Below are 20,361 nucleotides of genomic sequence, written 5' to 3'. Positions count from 1 at the left end.
TTTTGCTAGTTGTTCTGGGAATTCATTTTTGGCCTGCCTAATTATACTTTTACAATCGACTTGCCAGAGTTTATGCATCATTCTATTTTCCTTGGTAGGATTTGACTTTCAATTTTTAAACGATGCCTTTTTGCCTGTAATCACATCTTTTACTCTGTTTAGCCATGGTGGCATTTTTTTTGGTCCTCTTACCCCAACCAAAAAGAAGTATCCATGTAATTTGAGCCTCTTTATGGTGTTTTTTAAAAGTTTCCATACAACTTGAAGGTATTTCACTCTTGTGACTGTTCCTTTTAATTTCCTTTAAACTAACCGCTTTTTGTCTAGCTCCCCTTTTTGAAGTTAAATGCTACTGAGGTGCATTTCTTTGGTATTTCCCCCCCCCCACCCAAGGATGTTAAATTTAATTACATTATGGCTGCTAGTACCAAGAGGTTCAGCTATATTCACCTCTTGGTGATCCCGTGTGTCATTTAGGACTAAATCAAGAATCGCTTCTCCCCATACAGGTTCCAGGAAGCTACTCCAAGAGCAGTCATAACTGTGTCTAGAAACCTTATCTCTGTATCTCATCATGGGGAGTAACTGAAATTCCCCATTATTATTGAGTTTTCTGTGTTTGTGGCCTCTGGGAATTTCCCGCTCACCAGCACCATCCTGGTCAGATGGTTGGAATTTCTATCCATAGAGGTTGTATGGTACAGTTGGAATCATTTAAGATTTTTACTATATTTAACTCTATGCTTTCTTTCACGTATAGTGCCACTCCCCCACTAGCATGACTTACTCTGTCATTCCTATATATTTTGTACCCCAGTATTACTGTAATATGAAGGAAAATTTTTGAAGTCTCAAAAGTTTTTGTGGGATGGGAACACCATTCCCCAACCAGCTCTACTTTCAAGTACATTCCTTGTCTTGTTCGCTTCCTCCCAGTATATCATTAGGTACAACACTATTGTTGCATGACAAAAGGACATCTTGATGGCCATCAAGAATCTGAATTTTAACTACTGGTATCAGATGCTTTATAGAAGCCTAAGAGAGAAGGGCAGATTTTGGGCCCAGCCATGAGACAGACTGAAGATTCCTTCAGTCTGATAATTAATTCGAATAAATTTGTTAGCAGGTATTAACATAACAGAAGAAATACATGAGAATATATTTGTTTTGCCTACCTGACATGGATTCTTCTTACACCTGTGGATATATTTATTTAGCTACATTGCATTAAAGAAATCTCCCATTATACAAATGAACAGATTTGATTTACTCTCCAAAATCAACGAACATAGAACATTGTCTGACACTCTTCCTCTGTTTTGCGTTAGTCAAGCTTCAGTTAAGTACCATAACATCTGAGGGTCATTGCAGAATATTTTCCAGCCATTTTGGTGGATTTTTTGTTTGTTTTTAAAAGAAATTAACCTGTATGTCAGTGAAGAAAAACACAAGACTTGCACGGTCTTTTAAACTGAGTCATCCATAATGCTATTTCACCGTTTTTCCAAAGCACATTATTAGATGCCAGCTGCAAAATTTCGTTCTAAGCATTTGTTCCTATGAACTGATATACCAGTTACTCGCTGAGGCAACATGGCAATAATTAGCCTTTCTTGCTCAAGAACACTGGTTTAAAAAAAGACAACCAATTTTCAGTTTATGCACATTAAAAAAACTTGCTGTCTTGATTTGACTGTTATTCAAATTATTTTATTCAATGTAAATATTTTATGCTGGTGAGAATAAAAAGTCTAATTGGTAGTTATACCAGGTATAAGACAGGATATTACAGTTACAGGTTTATAATATTTCCCCCTCCCCCAGTACCATCATCTTAAGGGAGAGAGAACGGATGTGACCCTCCTGATTTGCACAGTTGCAATCCCTGTGATTTCAATGGATTTTTTTTGTTTACATCAGGGTTTACTGAGGATCAGGTCCTTGTAAAAGCCTTTAGTACATTGGGATTATTCTTGCAAATCTTGGAATTGAGATAATTTTACTTTATTCAGTTCCATAGCTGAAGTAGCAGATAATGCTTATGTGCATGAGACTATAACACATTATTAAGATTGTAATTTCTGCAAGATTTATATGAAAGGACAATCCCACATAAAACAAACAGATTTTTTTCCATCTCCTGCCTGCAGTTCTTATCACATTACCCCCACTTGAGTCAGAATGGTGTAGCAGCCAGGATCACTATTACCATTTAATGTGAGACATGAAAATTGCTATTATACCAATAGTGTCTAATGTAGTGTGTAACTCTCTAACACCAACAATAGTTGCTCCTTCTAAAAGTACTGAGAAGGTTGATAGGAAAGTAGCAATGGTATAGGAAAGGGGTAAGAAAGTTAGAGGGAGGAGGGAAGTATGTAAATTATAGCATAATTTGATTTCCCTTTGCACACATTGTTCACACTTTAAGTAGGGTTCTCCATAGGCCAATTGTTTGAAGTTTGATTCCAGATACCCAAGTAGGACACATGTTTATCCAATAAGATGAACCCTGAATAATCTCTTACATTAGTACTTACCTCATTAAACTTCACTTTAGAAAACTAAGAAGTTGCAAATCCACAAAGATAATGGATTTTTGGATTAGCAGTTTACTTAAGCAGAGACCAATTTGGTTCTGCTTCAGTGCTGGTGACAGTTGTGCTGTGGGCAAGAATATGCTTCCAAGGACTAAAACGAGGGAACACATCACCGCTGCAAGCTCTCAGTAACGAGACAAAGTTATAATTGGGTGTGGTGGGGTGGACCAGCACCACTACCCAATAGTCATTGTGCTAACATCAATCCATAATATCATAGATTTGCAACTTCCTCCTATACATATATAGGAGGCAGCTCCTGAGTGTTTATCAGCATTTTGATTACTAATAAAAAAAATCACAAGTTTAATAAATGGCACTGCGGTTTTTCATCGATGAGGATGGAAGAAGTTCCACTGAACATATTACATAAAGAAATTACGATTGCAAAAGCAAGCACTCAAGTTAGGAAATGTGAGAATGAAGATTGCCTGTGCAACCTAGTTCTGCTCCCAAGTGAATACTCATTGTGATACCGTTTTTAATTACATGATTATGATGCTACACCCCCTATTCTTCATATAAAATATTGTCACAATATGAATATGGCATAACTAAGATGTTTTACGCAAGATGGGTCATGTGAGGTATCATTGGAAAGGTTATGTTTTACTGAATATGATTATCCTATTTGTATACATGTATAATTTCTGTATCTGAATTTAGGAATATTGAATATGTAACAATTACAACTGTGTTTGTACTTGGGGGAACGCCCACCAGACAGTAGACAATCAGCCTACATGGGCCATTTAAGAAGGACAATTGAACTTTGAAGATACCAATCTCCCACCTTTCTGAGAAGCTTCTTGGGATATTGCTTTGACACTGCAGGGTGATGTGATGATGTCAGCTGGTGCGGACTACCACCTTGGACACTGCTGGCATTTTTCCACTGGACACAAAGGATTCCCGCTTTATGTAAGTCAAGCTTAAGGCTGGGAAGTGAGTCAATCGAGTCAATCTTCTCCATTGCCTCCCCACCCAAGAAGGAAGACTGCTAAAAACACCTGAAGAAACAAAGGAACTAAGCTGGCAAAAGCAAGGGCTGAGTCCAGGCTGAGACAGGGGTCTAGCTTGTAAAGAGAAATAACTGGAACTCTAAGCTGTAGAAATAGCTAACCGAATGCTGCGAATCATTAAGAAAGGGATGGATAACAAGACAGAAAATATCATATTGCTTCTATATAAATACATGGTACACCCACATCTTGAATACTGTGTGCAGATGGGGTCACTCCACCTCAAAAAAAAGATATATTGGAATTGGAAAATTTCAGAAAAGGGCAACCAAAATGATTGGGGTATTGAACAGCTTTCATATGAGGAGAGATTAGTAAAACTGGGACTTTTTCAACTTTGAGAAGAGGCGATTAAGGGGGGATATAAGAGAGGTCCTGTGTTCCCTCTAAGCTGCATGGTCACATGGCCGCCCAGGAATGGATCAAGTGCTGAGCACTTCATTAGCAGAGCCATGCACATCTGGCAGCGTATGTTCAAGTGCCCCTCTCCCTACTGCTTTCCAACCGCTTTGCTCCAGCCCTCTGTCTTGGAGCCCCTGGCCAGCTGCTCCCGGGAAACCTGCTGCTTGCTGTGCAGTGTCAGGGTGTCCCCCTCCCCCCATCCATGTACTCCATCTCCACTGAGCAGGGGAGAGGGGACAGGGTTCAGGAGCAGGAGAGCTGCTGTAGTCTGAGGTCTGAATGAGTCTTCTGGCGGTGAGTGAGTGCCTTAAAAAGACAGCACACAGTCTCTCAGAGACTTCCCCAGCAGTCAGCACACACAATCTCTGTCTGTCTCTCACACACTTTCATTTATGAAGAATAGTGGGGGGGGACTACAATTAATGCTAGAATAATTTCATCAATCTTGGCATGCTCACGAGACTTCAGTTTAGAGTATATAGAAAGGGGAGAGTCTGTGATTTCATCACTGAGATCACCGATATGATCATGCTTTGACATAGGTTATTAAATTTCTTATAAAATCCATTTTTAACTCAAACTAATTAACTGATGTACTCGTAAATCAAATTCCATAGTCAACGTGCTGTAATTCTAGGGAAGATACATTGTATTAATCTGTAACAAAAGGGTTGAGGATCTCTGCTTTAAGGCTGAGATGATATTTGGATTTAGCTACGGACCCTCAAGTGACATTTCCATACTATCAACTCTGTGACTTGACTCTCATTGCAGAGGGGGGTGGCCACGATCCAAACAGAGCACTGCAAGAGGGCCAGCCCATGGCTCTGAAAGCACAAAGGTAGGGTAGGCTTTGAGGGTGGGGAAGTGAGGTTTGCCCATTATCATTGTCATACTTGCCCTTACCAAAATCAGTGCCCCCAAAAATACTGACATAGCTTTCAGAAATAGTGGTGCAGCTGTCAATAAGAGGATGATTAAGGACCAAACCAGCTGATGTAAATTGATGCAGATGCATTGGCTCTGGCCCTAGCACATTCCAACAGTGACTATTTACTGACAGAGTAGTAATAACCCTGCCAATAAAGACACCTACATTGGTGTCCCAGCCCCCAAAGGAGTCACTGAATGTAAATAGACTAGCGGTTTGTTTTACAGAGTGCTTAAGTGTTTTTGATGTAGTTAAATATTATTTGGTGTAGTTTAATACAAGATAACTGCATATTTCAATATATAGGCAAGCAACCTAAAGCTGACTAATCTATGTTAAATTGTAGCACATGTTTTTTCATATGATCGTAACAAATATAGTATTTTAAAAGAGAATGGATTTTGCAGTGTAGCACATTTGCTATAAAACAATACTTGGTGGAAGAAGAGAAAGTGATTTAATGGCTCTGGGGTTTACAGTTGTTGTATTATGTATGTAAACTTTTATTCTGGAAAAGCAGTGACACTATTTTCATAGACCCTCAGTGTGTGAAAATAATCCCAGGTAGGTCATTGCAAACTGACAAATGAGATCTATTATGATTCCCTTTGGCAATGTGTTGCCTTGCCTCAAGTCAAGAAATGCAAGAGAATGTCTGCTAAGATGCCTCGGGGATTAGGAGCAAAGCTCAAAAGCTTGTTCCAAAATGGATTGGGTACAGAGAGTGAGGTCATTTTGTATCTGACTGAAAGGGGGTGGCGGGGAAGGGAAGGCAGAGGAGGGAAAATGGGATGTCCATCTTCACTTTGCACAGAAGTGAATTTTTCACAGAAGGCCTGCACGAGACCAATGCACTTCTGAAGTTCTTTAAGTAATGTCTAGGCCTTAAGGTGTCCCTCTGCACTAGTGAGAATTATTCACGCTTATAGTTTGTAACAACCTACACAGAACTGGGAAGGAGGAACACAGGTTGCAGAAGGTACTAGGAAGGCAGCCTGTGTGCAGATGACTTGAATGCTCCAGAATGACATTTACCTTTTTTGCAACAGCATCACACTATTGATTTATGGGATTTGTCATCCACTATATTCTCTAGATCCTTGCCAGCAGTATTAACACCTAGACAGTTATTCCCCCACCTTATATTTGTTCCTGGGATTTTTCCTTCCCAAGTGAAGTCCTTTGCACTTGTTTTTATGAATTTCATCTTGTTGAGTTCACACTAGCTCTCCAGTTAATTGAGACCATTTTGAATTCTAATTCTGTCCTCCAAAGTGCTTGAACTCCCCTTTCTCCCCCTTCTTGGTTTATTCTTTGGAGCAGATTTTATAACAATACTCTCCAATTAATTATCCAAGTCATTAATGAAAAATTTGACTAGTATCAGACCTAGGACAGAACCCTGTGGGACCCCATTTGATACAGCCTTCTAATGTGACAGTGAAACATGGGCAGCTACTCTGAGTAAGGTCTTTCAACCAGTTGTGCACCCACCTTATAGTAATTTCAACTAGACCACATTTCCTGTGCTTATGAGAAGGTCATGTGAGACTATGTCAAAAGCCTTACTGAAGTCCAGATAGGTCACTTCTACTGCTTCCCCCATCCACCTAGACAGTAACCTTGTTAAAGAAAAAAGAAAAGGAGGACTTGTGGCACCTTAGAGACTAACAAATGTATTAGAGCATAAGCTTTCGTGAGCTACAGCTCACTTCATCGGATGCATACAGTGGAAAATATAGTGGTGAGATTTTATATACACATAGAACATGAAAAAATGGGTGTTACCATATAGATAGTAAAAAGAGTAACCAGGAAAGGTGAGCTATTACCAGCAGGAGAGCGGGGGAGGGAGGGAACCTTTTGTAGTGATAATCGAGGTGGGCCATTTCCAGCACTTGACAAGAACAGTGGGAGGGGAAATAAACAAGGGGAAATAGTTTTACTTTGTGTAATGACCCATCCACTCCCAGTCTTTATTCAAGCCTAAGTTAATTGTATCCAGTTTGCAAATTAATTCCAATTCAGCAGTCTCTCGTTGGAGTCTGTTTTTGAAGTTTTTTTGTTGAAGAATTGCAACTTTTAGGTTTGTAATCGAGTGACCGAAGAGATTGAAGTGTTCTCCAACTGGTTTTTAAATGTTACAATTCTTGATGTCTGATTTGTGTCTTTTCATAGAATCACAGAATATCAGGGTTGTAAGGGACCTCAGGAGGTCATCTAGTCCAACCCCCTGCTCAAAGCAGGGATGATCCCCAATTAAATCATCCCAGCCAGGGCTTTGTCAAGCCTGACCTTAAAAACTTCTAAGGAAGGAGATTCCACCACATCCCTAGGTAACGCATTCCAGTGTTTCACCACCCTCCTAGTGAAAAAGTTTTTCCTAATATCCAACCTAAATCTCCCCCACTGCAACTTGAGACCATTACTCCTTGTCCTGTCATCCGCTACCACTGAGAATAGTCTAGATCCATCCTCTTTGGAACCACCTTTCAGGTAGTTGAAAGCAGCTATCAAATCCCCCCTCATTCTTCTCTTCTGTAGACTAAACAATCCCAGTTCCCTCAGCCTCTCCTCATAACTCATGTGTTCCAGTCCCCTAATCATTTTTGTTGCCCTCCGCGGGACTCTCTCCAATTTTTCCACATCCTTCTTGTAGTATGGGGCCCAAAACTGGACACAGTACTCCAGATGAGGCCTCACCAATGTCGAATAGAGGGGAATGATCACTTCCCTCGATCTGCTGGCAATGCCCCTACTTATACAGCCCAAAATGCCATTGGCCTTCTTGGCAACAAGGGCACACTGTTGACTCATATCCAGCTTCTCGTCCACTGTAACCCCTAGGTCCTTTTCTGCAGAACTGCTGCCTAGCCATTCGGTCCCTACTCTGTAGTGGTGCATTGGATTCTTCCGTCCTAAGTGCAGGACTCTGCACTTGTGCTTGTTGAACCTCATCAGATTTCTTTTGGCCCAATCCTCCAATTTGTCTAGGTTCCTCTGTATCCTATCCCTACCCTCCAGCGTATCTACCACTCCTCCCAGTTTAGTGTCGTCTGCAAACTTGCTGAGGGTGCAATCCACACCATCCTCCAGATCATTTATGAAGATATTGAACAAACTCTGCTTGATACTGGCTGACAACTAGACATGGAGCCATTGATCACTACCTGTTGAGCCCGACAATCTAGCCAGCTCTCTATCCACCTTATAGTCCATTCATCCAGCCCATACTTCTTTAACTTGCTGACAAGAATACTGTGGGAGACCATGTCAAAAGCTTTGCTAAAGTCAAGGAACAACACGTCCACTGCTTTCCCTTCATCCACAGAACCAGTTATCTCGTCATAGAAGGCAATTAGATTAGTCAGGCATGACTTGCCCTTGGTGAATCCATGCTGACTGTTCCTGATCACTTTCCTCTCCTCTAAGTGCTTCAGAATTTATTCCTTGAGGACATGCTCCATGATTCTTCCAGGCACTGAGGTGAGGCTGACTGGCCTGTAGTTCCCAGGATCCTCCTTCTTCCCTTTTTTAAAGATGGGCACTACATTAGCCCTTTTCCAGTCATCTGGGACTTCCCCGGATCGCCATGAGTTTTCAAAGATAATGGACAATGGCTCCGCAATCACATCCACCAACTCCTTTAGCACTCTCGGATGCAACGCATCCAGCCCCATGGACTTGTGCACATCCAGTTTTTCTAAATAGTCCCTAACCACTTCTTTCTCCACAGAGGGCTGGTCACCTCCTCCCCATGATGTGCTGCCCAGTGCAGTAGTCTGGGAGCTGACCTTGTTCATGAAGACAAGAGGCAAAAAAAGTATTGAGTACATTAGCTTTTTCCACATCCTCCGTCACTAGGTTGCCTCCCTCATTCAGTAAGGGGCCCACACTTTCCTTGACTTTCTTCTTGTTGCCAACATACCTGAAGAAACCCTTCTTGTTAGTTACTCTTAACATCTCTTGCTAGCTGCAACTCCAGATGTGATTTGGCCTGATTTCACTCCTGCATGCCCGAGCAATATTTTTATACTCATCCCTGGTCATTTGTCCAGTCTTCCACTTCTTGTAAGCTTCTTTTTTGTGTTTAAGATCAGCAAGGATTTCACTGTTAAGCCAAGCTGGTCGCCTGCCATATTTACTATTCTTTCTACACATCGGGATGGTTTGTCCCTGTAACCTCAATAAGGATTCTTTAAAATAAAGCCAGCTCTCCTGGACTCCTTTCCCCCTCATGTTATTCTCCCAGGGGAGCTAACACCAGGGCCAGAGAATTTCCTCGCACCTTTAATAACCAAAAGAAGTCAGGAACACAGTATTACGTCTCATCCTAAACAGAGTGTTCACAACAGCCCCTAACAACTAGTTGGGATATTTGTCCAATATTGACTCAAATGGGAAGAGTGCCTCCTGCTGATCAATGATACTTTCTCCAAAATCTGAAAAATTGGAGTTGCCATCCAAGTTTTGATTGGATGATTTAAGCAGTGGTTACTGTTGAAAAGTGAATTCTGTCTGGAATTTGAGTGCAGTAAAATCAAAATAGTGTTTGGAAAGAAATGAATTGAGAGGAAGCTATACAGGTTTGAAATATGCTGATTTTCAGGAAGGTTACCTCTATTTTAGATACTAGATGAGCACTACTAGGTGTGAGGTTGTCGGGGTGGTGGTGGGGAAGCATTGAGTCTGATTGATGACTTGTCAAGGCAAAATGTGAAAGGAAAGTTCAGGAATTACCCCAGTTTAATGAATTCTGCAGTCATTGGGTCCTAGGAAAAAGTCATAAGATCTTTCTAAAGTTGTCCTCCACTTGCAAAGGTGCAGAGCAGACTCTGAGTTATTCTGGACTACTGTCTCTGGATCCAGAGATAGCACTAAGGGGCCTCATTCATCTATGGATGGACACAAAATTGCCTTGTTTTCTATCAGATTAAGATCTAGCCATAATGATTTTGCCAACTCCAGACTAGATTGTAACACTCAGAAGGAAAAAGGAGGAGTACTTGTGGCATCTTAGAGCCTAACAAGTACTCCTAGTTTTTTTTTGCTGATACAGACTAACACGGCTACCACTCTGAAACTCATAAGGAACACACTCAAAGTTAAAGCTACAGCCTCCCTAATGAGCAAGAGAGAGTGTTGTATATATCACATTAGTGACTGGTCCTCTACAGTGATATATGATCCACACTGAATTCATTTCAGGGTATTAGTTCTGGTTTACAAGCCTCCTTAATTGGCAAGAACCTGGCTGTCTCATGGACCACATCTTGTCCTGTGCTCCAGAATAGCAATGCTATGACACACAGCTTGAAAGACCCCTGGGGACATTTGGGCCACAGCTCTGTTAAGGGCTGCCACTGGTGAGCAATTCTTACCACCTTTAGGACACACTGTAAGATTTGTTTCTTTGACATGGTACCTGAATGCATTTGGAAACTAATCCTTACCCAGTAGTAAGAAGGTGAGCAGAAACAAATTGGAAATTCCTCTCTGGGACATTTCAGCTAGTAGATAAAGCATTCATTACAGCAGTGGGTATGTTGGAAGTGTGGTAACTGTAGCAGAGGACAAATGGATGCTCATGTGTTATTGTAAGTGGAATGTCTTAGCTGAAAGCGTTTAAGGGCTGATGTTGAGATTTTCAGAGCAGTGCAGGGGATTGAGCCACACCTCTTCCATTAATTGCCAAAATTCTCTGCACTACTCTGAAAATCTCACTCTTAGCTGGACCCCAACACAGTAATTTTTCATCTGCAAGTCAACTACCATTTGCATTTGCAAATTTGGGGGAGGGCAGGTGGGGAATTGCACCTGCAAATTAAAAGGTCATTATTGAAATGTCATCATAAGTTGTTTCACTGTTTTTCATTTTGGCAGATGGAATGGGGTAGGGATGAGAGTAAAGCACACTGACTGGGAACTGAGTGTTGCTACAGGAAAGAAAGTATAGAGAGAAGCACATGGACGGGAAGAGGGAGCAAAAGAAAAAGGAAGATAGGTGAAGGAACAAACACAGGGGAGAAAAATATTGATGGTCCAGAAGGCAAGCATATTTTCCTTTGGAGGACTGCTGACTGAGACAAAGTTCGGCACAAATGATAATTCTTCAAGTTAATGGTGCTACGCCCTTTAGACAAACTCAGGACTTAAGTGGTTTTTTACTATAAAGGCAGCCATATTCTACCCTTGATGTTTTGTGCAAGCCTCCCATTGACAGTGAGAGATTGACAGTGTACTATGTTGTCCTAAATGTATACCCTGACACACAGCCCATAATTAAATAAGGAAGTCAGTCCCCTGCTACAGAGAGTGTGATGCCACTTCTGTAAATCATTAAAGTGCAGCAGATCTCCTTTTCAGGTAGGCATACTAGTTCTATCTGAGATAAGTCTTATCTGTGACACATACATAGGAAGGGATCTTTAAACTAATAGAGATTAAACAAGTCCTCAATTTGGTGAGAACCACAGAGATTCCAGCAGTGACACAGTTATAGCAGCAGGCAATTTCCCTGTGTCTGGGGAATTCTCTGCTGGGCACTTCTGGCCAGTTTTTGGCCCTTTTACATCTCCTAAAGGCCACACAGAGGTTGCAATTTACTAGAAAATCTGCTTTTAAAAAACCCAGTTAATTCCAAACAGCATCAACTGTTCCTTGATTACCTGAAGCACTTCACCAAGTGTAAGCACTGCCATCTCACCCACATATGGTCAAGCCCATTTCTTTTTAAAAATAAAATCAGAATTCCTTTTCTCCTACCCCTGAAAATGATTAAAGATCTAAAAAACATGACTTATGAGGGAAGATTGAAAAAAATGGGTTTTTTTAGTCTGGAGAAGAGAAGACTGAGAAGGGACATGATAACAGTTTTCAAGTACATAAAATGTTGCTACAAGGAGGAGGGAGAAAAATTGTTCTTCTTAACCTCTGAGGATAGGACAAGAAACAATGGGCTTAAATTGCAGCAAAGATGGTTTAGGTTGGACATTAGGAAAAACTTCCGATCAGAGTAGTTAAGCACTGGAATAAATTGCCTAGGGAGATTGTGAAATCTCCATCATTGGGGATTTTTAAGAGCAGATTGGACAAACACCTGTCAGGGATGGTCTAGATAATAATTAGTCCTGCCTTGAAGGTAGTGGACTGGACTAGATTACCTCTTGAGGTCCCTTCCATTTCTATGATTCTGTGACATTGGGCAACGTTTTTGCTGAATGGGAATAGTTCTTGTGTATGCAATAGAAATCACCATTTGTACAAATGAAGATCGCAACACTTGTCTTTACGTTAAGGTGGACTAAAGTCGGCTGGCACTGTTTTATTCTGTAGATAAACAATTAAATATTTCATTTTTGTCATGGAAACTCATACCTCTGTCATTCAAACTTTCCCTCTGCCCAGTTTGAAAAAGGACAGCATGACAAAAATCACAGTCAGAGTTTCAGGCCAGAAGGGACCACTAGATTTAGCCTGACCTCCTGTATATCATAGGAAACCAACATCATCCAGCCCCTACCCACTAACTGCAACAACTGAAATGAGACCAAAGCATTACAACCCACAGGAGACTACACTATTATGTGTCACAGACGAAATATGAGGGATTGGAAATGCTAATCCTAAATGGTCTGGTTTCATTCTGAAGCTTCACACTTTCATGTTCAAGTAGTATTTGAAAATGATCCAAGCCCATCTAGTTTTCTTATTACCACTAGTTTTACAATACTGGAGTAACAGACAAGAATTAAATTGGAAGCACAATAAGATTTGAACCTTTTAGTGACAGCTTATCTGGATGTTATTAGCTCTTATTTAAAAACACTGTTTGAGATCGATCATTCTAATGCTTATGATCCATGATTGACATGGAAAACCACACCATCCATTTCTTTTTGGACTTTGATGTTCCTAAAGGTTTTTGTCAAGAAGCCTATGGAATAGAAGGGTACATCTGGAGCTGGAAGGAGTAAATTCCAATTCGAGGAGCCATGCCGATACTAGCTGAAATGTAGCCAGAGCAGTGCGAGCAATCTGACAGACTAGCCACCTGAATACATACATAGGGCCTCAGATGGGATCATACTTGGGGCAGCTAACCCATCCCACTGCTTGGGCCACCACAACTTCACTTCAATTCTATACACATCTACTCAAGTTGAAGATCATGTCCAGTACAGACAGACTTCAACCAGTCAATTCACATTCAGTGAGTGGCTATGTCTACACTTGACATGTCAGGTGAGATTTCCAGCTTGAGTAGAAGTGTAGATGTGATGGCCCAAGTGGTGGGACAGGCTAGCTGTCTCAAGTCCAAGACTCTAGATACATACTCAGGCAGCTAGCCCGTCCTGCTGCTTGAGCCACCACATCTACACTTCTGTTCTATGCACTTCTATTGATGCTGGAAATTACACTTTCCATCTCTGGCATAGACATAGCCACTGACTGAACACAAACTTAAGCCATTCACTTCAAGGACCTTATCACATACATACTGCAGTCTGTAAGTCTTTTCTTTCTGTACAGATTCAGTAACAGATTAAGGAGAACAGTAAAGTGAACAAAGTCTGGAGTGAAACCAGTAATAATTCATCTTTGGAATAACTTGTGTTTTGAATAGCTTATTACCAACCGTTCTCAATGATCAATTAGTTGATCAATCTAGGCTTTTTTCTGAACAGAGAGTTTTACTTTCTATAATGCTCTGATACTTAAAGCCTCAAATTTTTCTAAATGTCCCTAAAAATTAATGGGCAGACACTTTACACATCAGCTTCTAGAAAAACCAGGCATAGTGCTCACACATTTGACCTGCCTTGACTGCCCAGAAACAGATCTAAGGGTATAACTACTCTGCAAGTGCAGGTGTGATTGCAGCGCGTGTAATCTGGCTTGCACTAGTACAACAGCAGTGAAGCTGAAGCATCATGGACTTCAGCATAGGCTAGCTGCCCAAATACCCAGGGCGGGCTTTGACAGCCTGTGCTACCACAGCTTCACTGTTATTGGTACTAGTACTTACTAGATTGAAGCTAGCTCGTGTCTACATGTGCTACAATCACACCTTCGACTGCAGTGTAGGCATACCCTCTGTAGCACCAGAACTGGGGCTGACCCTCACATTCAGGGAGCCAGAAACCACCCTGCCATGAACATATCTTTGGCAAAAGAAAGAATTTTGCTTTTTGTATCCTTCACAGGCAGTGATGCACTAGGGGGAAAAAACTGGTTTAAAAAAAAGCCATTGGAAACAGGCTGAGGTAAATTTAAATGAAATGGGTTTAATTTAAGTTTAAATGAAAAGGTTTCAGTTGGATCAGAAATTATGCTGGGCACTAAAAAGCTTAGATAAACATGTAGGCTTAGGATTACCCTCAGAGTTTGTTCCCCTTCTCCCTCCTGCTGTCTTCTGGATTTAGTCTTCGTGATAAAGGGTGTCTTATTTGATATTTGTACCTTGTTCAGCAGACAGGCCCTTCATAATGGGAACAACTGTAATACAAATAATTAACAATGGATTCTATAATGAGGAGACCAAACAGATACAAAAAAAGAAAAAAGAGGTAAACAAGCAATAGCTGACTGCAACATTGTGTATAGTGCAGCTGAATGAGCCTTGACCATAGTGAACCTGTATGAAACTTTCAGAAGAAGACCACAATCCATGTGACATTCTCCTAGTCTGGTGTTCTGTTACTGAAAAGCCTGTTTTGTTTTGTAATAAGTTGTTGTTACTTGTCTGTATCGAGCCTAGCACTCAAGCTGGTAAGACATTTCTCCAACAATGTTTTTCCCCAATTGGAAAACGGCAATTCATCGGAAGCAATACATTTTGTGGAAACAAGTTTACTTTGACTATAGTTTGTTTCAAAAGAAAAATTGGAAAAAAAAAAAGTTGAAAAGGTTAAAACATCCTTTTTGGAATGGAATGTTTTGATTTTCCATTTTGAAACAACTTTTTGTAATGTAACTTAATGTAAATTAAAACAAAAATCAGAACAAAAAGCATTGACAGACCCAAAAGGAAATTGTTTCGGGAATTTATTTTTGTGGAAATATTCATTTATTGATTGTGGAGAATGTTGTAAGTTCAAAAAACAAAGTGAAAAATCTGGTTTCCCTCCCTGCTCCCCCAGCTCTACCTAGCACAATGGGGTCCTGATCCATGACTGGGGTTCCATAACACCAGCTTTAGTTCTATAGAAGTCACCGGGCTTTGGGTCAACTGGGACTGTTCCCACCTTTTCCATTCAACCTTCCTCTATCCTAGCTGCCCTCAACTCCTGCTGCCACACATTTATCAGTAATGTTTTCTGAGAAAAGGAGGCCTCTGTGACTTGAAAATCCCTCCTCCTGGATTTCAGTGAGTAGCTAAACTGGCCTTCATTTCCCATGGGAAGGTGGTGGGTGGGGTGAGGAGGGAATCAAGGAGGCTGGTAATTTCAAATCTAAGGTAAAAGGTCTTTAAGGGAGCAGACTTCCTTCCTACTTTGCTTATGAGTAGTGGTTCCCCAAAATATACAAAAAAAGTAGAAAAGGTGGGTTGTGTGAAAGAGGGAAATTTAGTTAGTTTTATATTGAAAAAAATCAAGAAACTCAAGGGATTTTGAGTGTCTTTATTTATTTCACTTTACAATTTTAGGTTGGTGAATGAAACAAGCTTTTGAGCTACATGTGTACAGCTACCTGTCCAAAGCAAAGCATGTCTCTTTCACCAGCAGAAGTTGGTCCAGTAAAGATATTACCTCACCCACCTTCTCTTGCTAAAAAAAAGATTACAGCATAAATACTGAAGCCTTTTAAAATTAGTGATAGCAAATTCTCTATCTAAGTTGCAGAAACAATATTATAAGTAAGCCTTGTATTCTCTCTAATATCTTGGGACCAGCATGGATACACCACTGTAATCTTTGTCAGGAATTGATAATCTGATTTACTCCTTTGGGTCTTTAGTTTAAATGTTGGTCAAAATTTGAAAGAAAATTTCAGCTGTTTTTACTGTTTCCTAAGAAATAAAAACCTATTTGTTTGGCTGCTTCTTTACAGTCCTAACTTTAAAGAGGTTCTGCTGTTTAAACTGTAATTTCACAGTCAATTAATCTACAATATACTGAAGACTAGTGTCTTTAGGTTCTTAAAAAAATACAAGTCACTCTACAATCTGTTTTACATGTTACAATGAAATGTGTGTTGGAAGAGAGTGTATAATGGATTTTAGAGGGGTTATTTACAGAACACGAGTCTACTAGGGGCAACCTTACACTAGTCTAATCAATCTTTGTCCCAGGCCCAAGACAGCTATGCACCCCCCACCTGGGGGCTGGGAGTACAGCTATGAGAACATTGTTTTTTGCACACAATTGGACTGCTTAAGTTTGGCTTTGATTTGGGGGTTTGAATGAACCAAGCCTCAGCCATAACTGACCAGTTTCTTCTATCACCCTTACCCCTTTCGCTCACACAGCCAGAACTATCTGCAACTTCCCCAGCCTCTCTTCTACATAAGTGGGTTGTGAGCTTGCTTCTCTTGCTCCATGGCTGAGCTGTCAGACCAAGATTTTAAGTAATTTTTGGTGCCCGACTTGTGACACCTTAGAGAGTCCAGATTTTGAGAAAATGCTGAGCACCAGCTCTAAACCCACCCCCCCTTTAAAAGGTGTCTGAAGGTGGACACCCAACACAATTTGTTTAAGAAAAATCTTGGATGTAGAGGAAGAGACCCTTTATGGAGCAGTCATTGTAAAATGCCATCCACTAATCTGGTCTGATTGGACAAGTGGAGGAGGAGTCTGTCCACTTACAGTATATCTGCACAGGAACTAGACACCTGCTGCTGGCCTGTGCCAGCCAACTTGGGTTCATGGGGCTCGGGCTGTGGGGCTGTTCCATTGCTATGTAGACTTCAAGGCTTGGGCTGGAGCCCAAGCTCCAGGACCCTCCCACACGTAGGCTCCTAGAGCTTGGGCTCCAGCCTGAGCCCACAGCCCATGCCCCACAAGCCCAAGTTAGCTGGCACAGATCAGCTGCAGGTGTCCAGTTGCTGTGTAGGCATACTCTTACAATTTACCTTCAAGAATTACTGCTGGGGACTACCTTTATATCCCACCGTTTTGGTGGAAATCTTATCAGGTTTCCTGTCCGTTGCAAAGCAATTTGCTGGCTACTTCTAGTGTGCATTGCTGAGCAGCCAATCCCAGCATGCTGTAGGCCTAGATCTACAAGTAATTAGATGGAGTTACCATGGTATCCATGGCTAGCAGCTGCTATAGCACACAGAAGAGAAGAGAAGATCTTGTGACTTTGCCAAGAACAGGCATTAAGACAACTGAATTTAAACAAGTTATATAAATAATTTACCTCAACTTGCTTCAGGAGAGAAGGCCAAGTGCTAAAGGAAGGTGAGATTGGAATTGACGGAGTGTGGATAGGTGCATTGATCATATGAGTTTGTCCTCTTCTTAAAGTATAACCCCCCACCCCCATAAAACTACTTAAACTATTAATTCTGACACCAAATTACAGAGAGTCTTCAGAATACAAGGATAGTCCAAAACAGGAGTATGTGCATAAGTGGGGAAGTTAGATATTTTGGGAAAAGTATTAAAAAAAGGAATTGCCAGTTAGGTTTCAAGTTAGTTTTTGTATTTAATTATGGCATATTTAATTATGTTTAAGTAGTATCCTTAATGACATTCTTTAAACTGACAGAGGCCAGGAAATTTAAATTGGGTTTATAATGGAAATGCTGACAGCCTCTTAACTATAATCACAACTGGCCCAGATATAATATTTTAATGTAAACATGCAATCCTTGCTATGTTTATAGTGTAAATGGAAAAACTGCAAATTTTCAAACACGCTTAGGAACCATTAACTGTAACATCTCTACCAACCAGTTAAAGCAAAGAAAAAAAACAGCGTATTTCAAAGGTTTTCTGACAATGTTAGAATTCTCTCCCTAAGTTTGTGTCAATTAGGCAGGCAAAAGTTGCTGTAAAGGTTTATCAGGGAGATTGCTCTATTTGTGGAACATACTGTGCATATTTGTTTTCAGACAGTTTTGTAAATCTTGTAGTGTTTAAAATTCCATTAAGGCTATAATTATGTGGAATTCACACATTAGTCTGGCATGTGTCTGGGCAAATATATACATATAATATAGGCAGTCAAACACTGCATACACGGCAATGGGCTCTGTTACAGTGGAAAGAAGGGAAGTTCTCCCACAGATGCCCATGAGAAATGGCATCATACTTGACAAAAGCTATAGGAAGATTCCCCAGAAGCAAGGATACCAGTACAGTGTTTTAGCCTTAACAGGGCTTTTGTAGGCCAAACCATCCTTCAAAGATAGGCTACATTATAAAAGGGTTAGAGATCTGAACTAATTGTAGACCCACTTAGATCAACACAAAGTTAATCCATCCCTAATATATAGGTAGGCACATGTGCACACCATAAGTTACAACATGTGTGGTATTGTGATGGCAGGGATCATCAGTTACAGTCGTCCAAGTTTTTTCTTAGTGTGTGAGCAAGTGTTCAGTCATAGCCAAAGATGCTGTGTTAGTTGCTAAGCAAGGTTTTCTGTAATAAATGATAGTTCTTTTACAGTGCTTTTCATAATTATATAGATCTCAATGTGCTTCTCAAAAGGTAGTCAGTATCATCACCTCCATTTCACAGATAAGGAATCTGAGGCATAAAGATGTTACCTGTCTAAGGTCACCCAGCAGGCCAATGGCTGAGCTGGGAATAGAAGTTGAAAGCTTCTGGAGAGCTGTCTTTGCCTTGGTCTCCAATCAGACTTAATTCTTCAGGCAAAGTTACTCCCACAGTACTAGGCATTGATGTTGGGCCAAGATTCCTTGAAGAAGGGATAGCCTGAATGCTGTTTGACCCCCTCTGTTCCAGTGTATGCATGTAAATACAGTGTGGTATGTTTTGATTACACTTGCAAAGCCCTGGACCTCTACTACTGCTCAGCAAAGGGTTGATACTGGTGTCAGAATCTGCAATTTTATATTAAACTGAAAGATAATTCTTCACAATTTCTTACCCTGAGAATTGTAATTATGTGTAATAACCAGCTTTGGTCACCCACCTCCTGGCTTAGGTAAGTATTGGTCCCACATAGCTCTCCCTCTGCTGGTGCAGGGAGAGCTCACCTTCAGTTTCAGTCTACAGTAACCACTGCCTATCCTGACTTCTTTGGATTGACCAGCTGACCAAGTCTCCCATCTTCAATCTTTGGTGGAAGAAGTAGACAAATCCTTCCCTCACTCCATTTCACAGCATTTCTAGGACGGCAGGCCACATACCGAGACCGATTTGTCAATAGCAAGCAATGGAAAACATTTGGTCCAACTCCTTTAGTAACTTTGATGGGGGCTGCATGGCATCAGGGCAAATTATCAGTCACCTTGCCTTTGCAGATGATATTGTATGGATAATGCCTATGTAGGAATACAACCAAGCAGCAGCAACTAGCAGCCAGAGACCGGTGATTAAAAATAAATGAACAAAAGACAAAACTAATGGTAACATAAAAAAAATCCCAAGAAACTAGTCATTAACAGTTTATACATTGAACACGTAAACAGTTCTGCTACTTTGGGTCCTACCATATGACAACCTCTATGAAGATAATATTGGCAAGTAGACAACTACTGCCAGCAGAATGTTTACATGCCTTACTATAGATGTTTGGAAACTTAAATTGGTGTGCAGGACTGCTAAAATCAGATTACGTACAATGCTCATTGTACTGACATTACCTTACAGTTGCAAAACATGGGCATTGAGAAAGCATCTTGAGCAAAAGCTGCAAACAGATGAAATGAGGTGCCTGTGCCATTTCCTAGGCAGGCGAAAGCTAGATAGATTAAGAAATGAAGACATATGTAGAAGACTGGAAATGCATGGTGTGACTACACTCAAAGGGTGCCAGATAACAATTGTTTGGCCATGTTAATAGAAAGACTTTGTACCAATTGCCTAAAATTGTCCTCTATGGAAGGGTACCTGGTGAGAGGGGGCTGTGGATGTCCAAGGAGACATTAATATATCTACAAGAGACAAGATCCAGGGATCTCTTGATGCCAACTGACTCAGGACACAGAAAGGATCAATAGGATTTTACAGCAATCCCTTGGGTCAAGTCTATGCATGGTAACTCATCAAAAGGTGCCATGTATGGTATCTACTGAGAGCCAGTAGCTTACTGGTCAACATAGTCATTAAATATTATCCATACATACATTTTGTGAGAAATTATGCATCTATACTGGAAATTACATTCTTAAAGCCTTGATATTAAAAGCAGGTCACCAGGAGGTGACAGGCCTTTGATAGATTCTGTTCTGGCAGGGGGTAGGAGATGCTCATTTCTCTCTGT

This window comes from Lepidochelys olivacea (assembly GCF_965140295.1).
Source record: "Lepidochelys olivacea isolate rLepOli2 genome assembly, chromosome: 1".
Classification (NCBI taxonomy): Eukaryota; Metazoa; Chordata; order Testudines; family Cheloniidae; genus Lepidochelys; species Lepidochelys olivacea.
This window is presented reverse-complemented; position numbering follows the sequence as displayed.